The sequence below is a fragment of the Oncorhynchus masou genome, chromosome 5, assembly GCF_036934945.1.
Source record: "Oncorhynchus masou masou isolate Uvic2021 chromosome 5, UVic_Omas_1.1, whole genome shotgun sequence".
In the NCBI taxonomy this organism is placed as follows: Eukaryota; Metazoa; Chordata; class Actinopteri; order Salmoniformes; family Salmonidae; genus Oncorhynchus; species Oncorhynchus masou.
This window is the reverse complement of record NC_088216.1, coordinates 90,862,824-90,872,526: the sequence shown is the minus strand read 5'-3', so window position 1 is coordinate 90,872,526 and position 9,703 is coordinate 90,862,824.

Genomic DNA, 9,703 nt, shown 5'->3' with positions numbered 1-9,703 from the left:
TGTACTTCGTTCAGTTACGTATTGCTCGCTCCAGCCATTACTTTGAGCTGTCCTCCCCCGTCGCTCCGGCCATTACTATGAGCTGTCCTCCCCCGTGGCTCCGGCCATTACTATGAGCCGTCCTCCCCCGTCGCTCCAACCATTACTATGAGCTGTCCTCCCCCGTCGCTCCAGCCATTACTATGAGCTGTCCTCCCCCGTCGCTCCAGCCATTACTATGAGCTGTCCTCCCCCGTCGCTCCAGCCATTACTTTGAGCTGTCCTCCCCCCGTCGCTCCGGCCATTACTATGAGCTGTCCTCCCCCGTGGCTCCGGCCATTACTATGAGCTGTCCTCCCCTGCCGCTCCAGCCATTACTATGAGCTGTCCTCCCCGTCCTCCAGCCATTACTATGAGCTGTCCTCCCCCCGTCGCTCCAACCATTACTATGAGCCGTCCTCCCCCGTCGCTCCAGCCATTACCTGTCCTCCCCCGTCGCTCCAGCCATTACTATGAGCTGTCCTCCCCCCGTCGCTCCAACCATTACTATGAGCTGTCCTCCCCCCATCGCTCCAGCCACCAAGGTTCAGAGCCAAGGCTGTTCTAAAAGGCCAGTCTGAGGTCTGCTTTGGCCGTGCAGTATTTACGGTGATACTGCTGCAGACGTCAGGACATGCACACTTCTTGCGGTTCGCCGAGCAGCGCAGAGGTGTTGTGAAGGAAGTTGTCAAGGAAGTGAGATTGTGTTTGTTTACACAAGACGTCCTGCTCACCCACCGTTAACCAATCATAAGGAGCCCTCCGCACTGTTACAACATTTGAGAGGTGCACGTGTTGCGTTTATATTTTGTTCAGTAGAAGCAGACCGCAATAAGAAAACAAGAAGAAATGTAGACTAATGAAGAAAAACAAAGTTATAAATCCTATATGCAACAATAACACACAGATGAGATTTAGTTGACATGATGAGCGACGGTGTGCTGGTGATCCAATACGATGATGACATTGCATACATACAAAACAAATGGCATAAGTGTTTTGTTTTTTTCACCTTTATTTAACCAGGTAGGCTAGTTGAGAACAAGTTCTCATTTACAACTGGAACCTGGCCAAGATAAAGAATAGCAGTGTGAACAGACAAAAGAGTTACACATGGAGTAAACAATAAACATGTCAATAACACAGTAGGAAAAAAAGGCTGTGTTAAAAGGGAGGGACAGCTTTATCTGTCACGTTCGTTATAAGGATCAGACCAAGGCACAGCGTGGTATGCGTACATTCTTATTTATTTAAAGAACGAAACACTGAACAAACTACGAAATGAAACGTGAAGCTGTACAAACGCTTGCTGACAGGCAACTACACCTAGACAACATCCCACAAAACACCAAAAGGGAATGGCTGCCTAAATATGATCCCCAATCAGAGACAACGATAAACAGCTGCCTCTGATTGGGAACCATATCAGGCCACCATAGACCTACATATTACCTAGACCTACAAAACCCTAGACAATACAAAAACTAGCGTACCCACCCTAGTCACACCCTGACCTCACCATAATATAAAGAAAGCAGAGATGTCTAAGGTCAGGACGTGACATTATCTTTCAAGATGATTCAATACTTATCTAGATACATGGACTTCCATGTAATACAGAAACGACATGTCTTAGGTTGAACCTAACGAACCACACTGATGAGTGCCGGATGTGACACAGCCTGGAACACAATGTCCATCTGACAAGGCAGAGAATGTTGCCTAGTGCAGATATGACCCGTTTAACCCCTTAGAGACTCTGCCTCTCAAATGAACATTCAGATGCAACCAAAGAGTGAAATAGAATAAAGTTCTGGGGAAGCAATGTGTGTGAGGATAACCACAGTACAGCTTGGCCCAACTGATCTCATGCGTCTGCACAATCCACACTAACCTGGATGATGGTGTGTTGACTGATAAATGTATACTCCTATAAAACACACAAAAACATTCAATACCCCAGTTCATTACTTCACAGAACACCACCGCTGCGATAGAGTGGAAGTTGGCTGCAGGAGGAGCAAATTGAAACTCAAACTCACCCTGGACGTTCCTGAAGGATCCAGCCTCTCGGCTCATCCGGTTGTTTGTGACTGTGCCGTGGAAAAGCTCTCGCAGTTGAATAGTTAAGTGGAAGGTTATTATTAGTCATGTGAATTGTAAGCTAATTGAAGTTGAGAGACTCGTCAAGACAATACATTTCTTTAGACAAGAAAATGACCTCAATGCCTTCGTCAGTGAGGGCATCAACAACGAGGTGGCAGTAGAGAGCAAGTGTTCTGTGACATTTCAAAAAAAATAAAAAAGTTAATAATTTTTTTATTATCAAACGTATTCCAATTGCATAAACTATGAGGTGGACTCAATTACATACCGGTCATGTCATCTTCGTCCACCACATACCCTGCCAGAAACGCGCATGGTATCGACGAAGATGCCACAATGCTGTTGCTGTGTCTCCACCACAAGGCTGTGAACCTCCAGTTCTGCCATCTCTAATACATCAGCAACAATATGATGGAGTTGAACATCTCTAATAAATCAGCAACAGTATGATGGAGTTGAACATCTCTAATACATCATTTGTCTGATTCTCTGTAATAATGCTAAGGAATAATAATGCATTGTCAGTAGGTCTTAGCATCATGTCTGATTCTCTGTAATAATGCTAAGGGAATAATAATGCATTGTCAGTAGGTCTTAGCATCATGTCTGATTCTCTGTAATAATGCTAAGGGAATAATAATGCATTGTCAGTAGGTCTTAGCATCATGTCTGATTCTCTGTAATAATGCTAAGGGAATAATAATGCATTGTCAGTAGGTCTTAGCATCATGTCTGATTCTCTGTAATAATGGTATGGGAATAATAATGCATTGTCAGTAGGTCTTAGCATCATGTCTGATTCTCTGTAATAATGGTATGTTGAATAATAATGCAATGTCAGTAGGTCTTAGCATCATGTCTGATTCTCTGTAATAATGCTAATAAATGCATTGTCAGTAGGTCTTAGCATCATGTCTGATTCTCTGTAATAATGGTATGAGAATAGTAATGCATTGTCAGTAGGTCTTAGCATCATGTCTGATTCTCTGTAATAATGGTATGAGAATAGTAATGCATTGTCAGTAGGTCTTAGCATCATGTCTGATTCTCTGTAATAATGCTAAGGGAATAATAATGCATTGTCAGTAGGTCTTAGCATCATGTCTGATTCTCTGTAATAATGCTAAGGGAATAATAATGCATTGTCAGTAGGTCTTAGCATCATGTCTGATTCTCTGTAATAATGCTAAGGGAATAATAATGCATTGTCAGTAGGTCTTAGCATCATGTCTGATTCTCTGTAATAATGCTAAGGGAATAATAATGCATTGTCAGTAGGTCTTAGCATCATGTCTGATTCTCTGTAATAATGCTAAGGGAATAATAATGCATTGTCAGTAGGTCTTAGCATCATGTCTGATTCTCTGTAATAATGGTATGAGAATAGTAATGCATTGTCAGTAGGTCTTAGCATCATGTCTGATTCTCTGCAATAATGGTATGGGAATAATAACGCATTGTATTTTGTAAAGTGTTTTCTTTCACCAGACAACAACATGTTCAGTCACCTCCTTGTCTGAAGGACAAGTGGATAAACAGGTTAATGTCAAGTCCGCCTGTTTTGTTTCCCAAAAGACTCATGGAATGTTGGCCTACTTGCACAGTCATCTTCTGCACATCTATCACTCCAGTGTTAAATTGCTAAATTGTAATTATTTCACCACTATGGCTTATTTATTGCCTTTGATGTATTTATTTTATGTCACCTTTATTTACCTCCCTAATCTCACTACATTTCCACACACTGTATATAGATTTTTCTATTTCTATTGTTGTTTGTGTCACACTGCTATGCTTTATCTTGGCCAGGGTTACACATGGAATAAACAAACACAGTCAATAATACAGTAGAACAAAAGAAAAACTAAAAGTCTATATACAGTGAGTGCAAATGAGGTAAGTTAAGGAAATAAATAGGCCAAGTCGCTCTGGATAAGAGCGTCTGCTAAATGACTTAAATGTAATGTAAATGTAAATGAAGCAATTACAATATAGCAATTAAACACTGGAATGGTAGATCGGCAGAAGATGAATGTGCAGGTAGAGATACTGGGGGTGCAAAAGGAGCAATATAAATACATAAATACAGTATGGGGATGAGGTAGATAGATGGGCTGTTTACAGATGGGCTATGTTCAGGTGCAGTGATCTGTGAGCTGCTCTGACAGCTGGTGCTTAAAGCCAGTGAGGGAGATGTGAGTCTCCAGCTTCAGAGATTTTTGCAGTTCGTTCCAGTCATTGGCAGCAGAGAACTGGAAGGAAAGACGACCAAAGGAGCAATTGGCTTTGGGGGTGACCAGTGAGATACACCTGCCGGAGCAGGTATAATGCATATTAATTACTTAAAAATCATACAATGTGATTTTTGTTTTAGATTCCGTCCCTCACAGTTGAAGTGTACCTATGATAAAAATTACAGACCTCTACATGCTTTGTAAGTAGGAAACCTGCAAAAATCGTCAGTGTATCAAATACTTGTTCTCCCCACTGTATATCACTACGTGGACACGCACCTAAAGGATAGTTCCCTTTCTCAGAATCAGCTCACACAGCAAGGGAGATTAACTGTCCCTCTGAACGTCCCTGTTTGGGTTGATAAGTTGATAAGGATTTAAGTACCCTCACAAATAAATGACTAAATATAAAATCAGGAGAGGACAGTAAAGTCATTCAGTTCAATCAATCGGCATTTCATTCCTTCAGGTAACAAGACAGGACACCTTCATGAACATGCCCGCTGTTGGTCCAACTGGGTAACCAGGACATGTCCGCTGTTGGTCCAACTGGGTAACCAGGACATGTCCGCTGTTGGTCCAACTGGGTAACCAGGACATGTCCGCTGTTGGTCCAACTGGGTAACCAGGACATGTCCGCTGTTGGTCCAACTGGGTAACCAGGACATGTCCGCTGTTGGTCCAACTGGGTAACCAGGACATGTCCGCTGTTGGTCCAACTGGGTAACCAGGACATGTCCGCTGTTGGTCCAACTGGGTAACCAGGATACGAATGCATACACAGGAAGTGTTTTCACTTATTGAGAGAAATGTTACAGTGGTGTACGAGAGATGTTGCATTACAGACATTACCACACTTCTAATATATTTGTTTATTCACATCTTTGGTCTCCATTTCTGCTACTCGCTCAGTTTCTGTTTCCAGCTGGGCAAACCTTGTGTATTTAAATATGGATCTGTTGAGCTGAAAAATAAGTGACAGACTTGCATGGTTAGGATTTGAAAAAGTGTTTTCATGACCAATGTTTAACATCAGTGACAGTAAGACTACGTACATCATTTGCAAACTCATCTCCCCGGTCAGTGACGTTGTCCAAAATCAAGAAGTTTGTTGGTCACTATTGAAGGATCTCAGTTCCCGATTTGTACTCAAGGGTTCAGCAAATCGGCCATTTGCTGAAGAGGTCAGTCATGGTTTGGGCATACTGGTTACCAGCCATGGTTCAAGACTCGGCCAAGCTGAGCAATCGGCGGAGAAGGTCCTTGGTCAGGGAGGTGACCAGGATGGTCACTGACAGAGCTCCAGTGTGGAGATGGGAGAACCTTCCAGAAGGACAGTAAAAGGCACATGACAGCCCACTTGGAGTTTGCCAAAGGCACCGAAAGGACTCTCAGACCATGAGAAACAAGATTCTCTGGTCTGATGAAACCAAGACTGAACTCTTCGGCCTGAATGCCAAGCGTCACGTCTGGAGGAAACCTGGCACCATCCCTACTGTGAAGCATGGTGGTGGCAGCATCATGCTGGGGATGTTTTCAGCGGCAGGGACTGGGAGTAGCCACGACAAATGTAGGAGTGGATCTCTGAATGTCCTTAAGGGCCCTAGCCAGAGCCCGGTCTTGAACCCGATCGAACATCTCTGGAGAGATCTGAACATAGCTGTGCAGTGACGCTCCCCATCCAACCTGACAGAGCTTGAGAGGATCTGCAGAGAAGAATGGGAGAAACTCTCAAATACAGGTGTGCCAAGCTTGTAGCGTCATACCCAAGAAGACTGGAGGCTGTACTCGCTGCTTTAACAAAGTACTGAGTAAAGGGTCTGAATACTTAAGTAAATGTGATATCAGTTTTTTATATTTAATACATTTGCAAAAAAATAAATACATACGTTTTTGCTTTGTCATTATGGGGTATTGATGAGAGAAAATGAACAATTTATTTAATTTTAGAATGAGGCTGTAACGAAACAAAATGTGAATGAAGTCAAGGGGTCTGAATACTTTCAGAATGCACTGAATGTCAGGAGAGTTGGGGTCAGGGTCGTACGTCAGGGAGTTGGGGTCAGGGTCGTACTTCAGGAGAGTTGGGGTCAGGGTCGTACGTCAGGAGAGTTGGGGTCAGGGGTCGTACGTCAGGAGAGTTGGGGTCAGGGGTCGTACGTCAGGAGAGTTGGGGTCAGGCGTCGTACGTCAGGAGAGTTGGGGTCAGGGGTCGTACGTCAGAGAGAGTTGGGGTCAGGGGTCGTACGTCAGGAGAGTTGGGGTCAGGGGTCGTACGTCAGGAGAGTTGGGGTCAGGGGTCGTACGTCAGGAAAGTTGGGGTCAGGGGTCATATGGTAGGAGAGTTGGGGTCAGGGGTTATACTATATGTACAGCTAATGTTTGTGTTCCAAATTTCAACATATTCATATATTTAGGGCACTAAAGAGCCCTGGTCAAAGACGGGTCCCTATTCCTCATTGAGGACTAGGGGCCCATTTGGGAATCATCTCTTTTTATACTTTCTGTGAATGTTGACAAAGGAAAACCTTTCTTGATGTTGGAATATTCTGTAAAAAAATAAGTGATTTTTCAACAGTTGTTTTCCTATGATTACATTTCTCTCAGTGAGTTTTTACTTGACTGTGTCCAACCCATTAAATTACATTCTCACATTAACATCAATATATTCTAACAAAACAAACGACAACCTCTTGGAGCAAACAACAATTCTCATTATACGAGCCTGACTGCCAGTCTGTTCGTGCCATCATGCCAACTCCTTGTCTTGCCATTGGCTTGACAATGAGATCGAGTTGACAAGAGCACCAACAGATCTAGGACCAGGCTACACAAATGACCATCATGACAGGCTTGGGGGGGTATGTATTTCTCATTAGAACAAACTGGTATTTATTCCTGATAAAAAATAACTTCAATGACATACAGCACGGCATGTACTCATTTCATAGTCAAACAATCACACAAATGTAACATGGCTGACAAGGTGCTCACACCCTGAAGTCACGTCAACAGACAAAGGCTGCAAGCCAAACGGCACCTTATTCCCAACAGCAGGGTTTTGCCAAACTTGGGCCTGGAGACCACAAGAGGTGCACCTTTTAGTTTTCTGCCTTGACACCCACACAGCTGATTCAAAGAATCAACTAAATCATCAAGCTTTGAAATCAGCTGTGTGGGTGTCAGGGCAAAAACAAAACGAGGCCCCAGATGGGTAAACCCTTCCCTGCATAATGCTACTACATCTAACCAGAGGCCAGAGATAGATAAAACCCTTCCCTGCATAATGCTACTACATCTAACCAGAGGCCAGAGATGGGTAAACCTTCCCTGCATAATGCTACTACATCTAACCAGAGGCCAGAGATAGGTAAACCCTTCCCTGCATAATGCTACTACATCTAACCAGAGGCCAGAGATAGATAAAACCCTTCCCTGCATAATGCTACTACATCTAACCAGAGGCCAGAGATGGGTAAACCCTTCCCTGCATAATGCTACTACATCTAACCAGAGGCCAGAGATGGGTAAACCCTTCCCTGCATAATGCTACTACATCTAACCAGAGGCCCGAGATGGGTAAACCCTTCCTGCATAATGCTACTACATCTAACCAGAGGACAGAGATGGGTAAACCCTTCCCTGCATAATGCTACATCTAACCAGAGGCCAGAGATGGGTAAACCCTTCCCTGCATAATGCTACTACATCTAACCAGAGGACAGAGATGGGTAAACCCTTCCCTGCATAATGCTACTACATCTAACCAGAGGCCCGAGATGGGTAAACCCTTCCCTGCATAATGCTACTACATCTAACCAGAGGACAGAGATGGGTAAACCCTTCCCTGCATAATGCTACTACATCTAACCAGAGGCCAGAGATAGATAAACCCTTCCTGCATAATGCTACTACATCTAACCAGAGGCCAGAGATGGGTAAACCCTTCCCTGCATAATACTACTACATCTAACCAGAGGCCAGAGATGGGGTAAACCCTTCCCTGCATAATGCTACTACATCTAACCAGAGGGCCCGAGATGGGTAAACCCTTCCCTGCATAATGCTACTACATCTAACCAGAGGACAGAGATGGGTAAACCTTCCCTGCATAATGCTACTACATCTAACCAGAGGCCAGAGATGGGTAAACCCTTCCCTGCATAATGCTACCATCTAACCAGAGGACAGAGATGGGTAAACCCTTCCCTACATAATGCTACTACATCTAACCAGAGGCCCGAGGATGGGTAAACCTTCCCTGCATAATGCTACTACATCTAACCAGAGGACAGAGATGGGTAAACCCGCTTCCCTGCATAATGCTACTAAGATCTAACCAGAGGCCAGAGATGGGTAAACCCTTCCCTGCATAATGCTACTACATCTAACCAGAGGCCCGAGATGGGTAAACCTTCCTGCATAATGCTACTACATCTAACCAGAGGCCAGAGATGGGTAAACCCTTCCCTGCATAATGCTACTACATCTAACCAGAGGCCAGATGGGTAAACCCTTCCCTGCATAATGCTACTACATCTAACCAGAGGACAGAGATGGGTAAACCCTTCCCCTGCATAATGCTACTACATCTAACCAGAGGCCCGAGATGGGTAAACCCTTCCCTGCATAATGCTACTACATCTAACCAGAGGACAGAGATGGGTAAACCCCTTCCCTGCATAATGCTACATCTAACCAGAGGACAGAGATGGGTAAACCCTTCCCTGCATAATGCTACTACATCTAACCAGAGGACAGAGATGGGTAAACCCTTCCCTGCATAATGCTACTACATCTAACCAGAGGACAGTAGTTGACTATTACCACTCCATAGGAATAGGGTCCATTTAACATGCAGCCAAAAACAACCCTGGGCAACAAGTTCCAACAACAAGAGGGTTGTGTTCAAAAAAGTGCAACATATTGAACGCAGATAGAAATGCAATCAATTGGAGATGACATGATTCTTTCCTCAACATGTCTGTTCTATACACCATATTTCTATTTAACTTTCCTTCCTGAACAGAACCACCGACTTGTCACTATCTGACTGTTCCTTCCTGGACAGAACCCCCGACTTGTCACTATCTGACTGTTCCTTCCTGGACAGAACCCCTGACTTGTCACTATCTGACTGTTCCTTCCTGGACAGAACCCCCTGACTTGTCACTATCTGACTGTTCCTTCCTGGACAGAACCCCGACTTGTCACTATCTGACTGTTCCTTCCTGCGGACAGAACCCCCGACTTGTCACTATCTGACTGTTCCTTCCTGGACAGAACCCCTGACTTGTCACTATCTGACTGTTCCTTCCTGGACAGAACCCCCGACTTGTCACTAT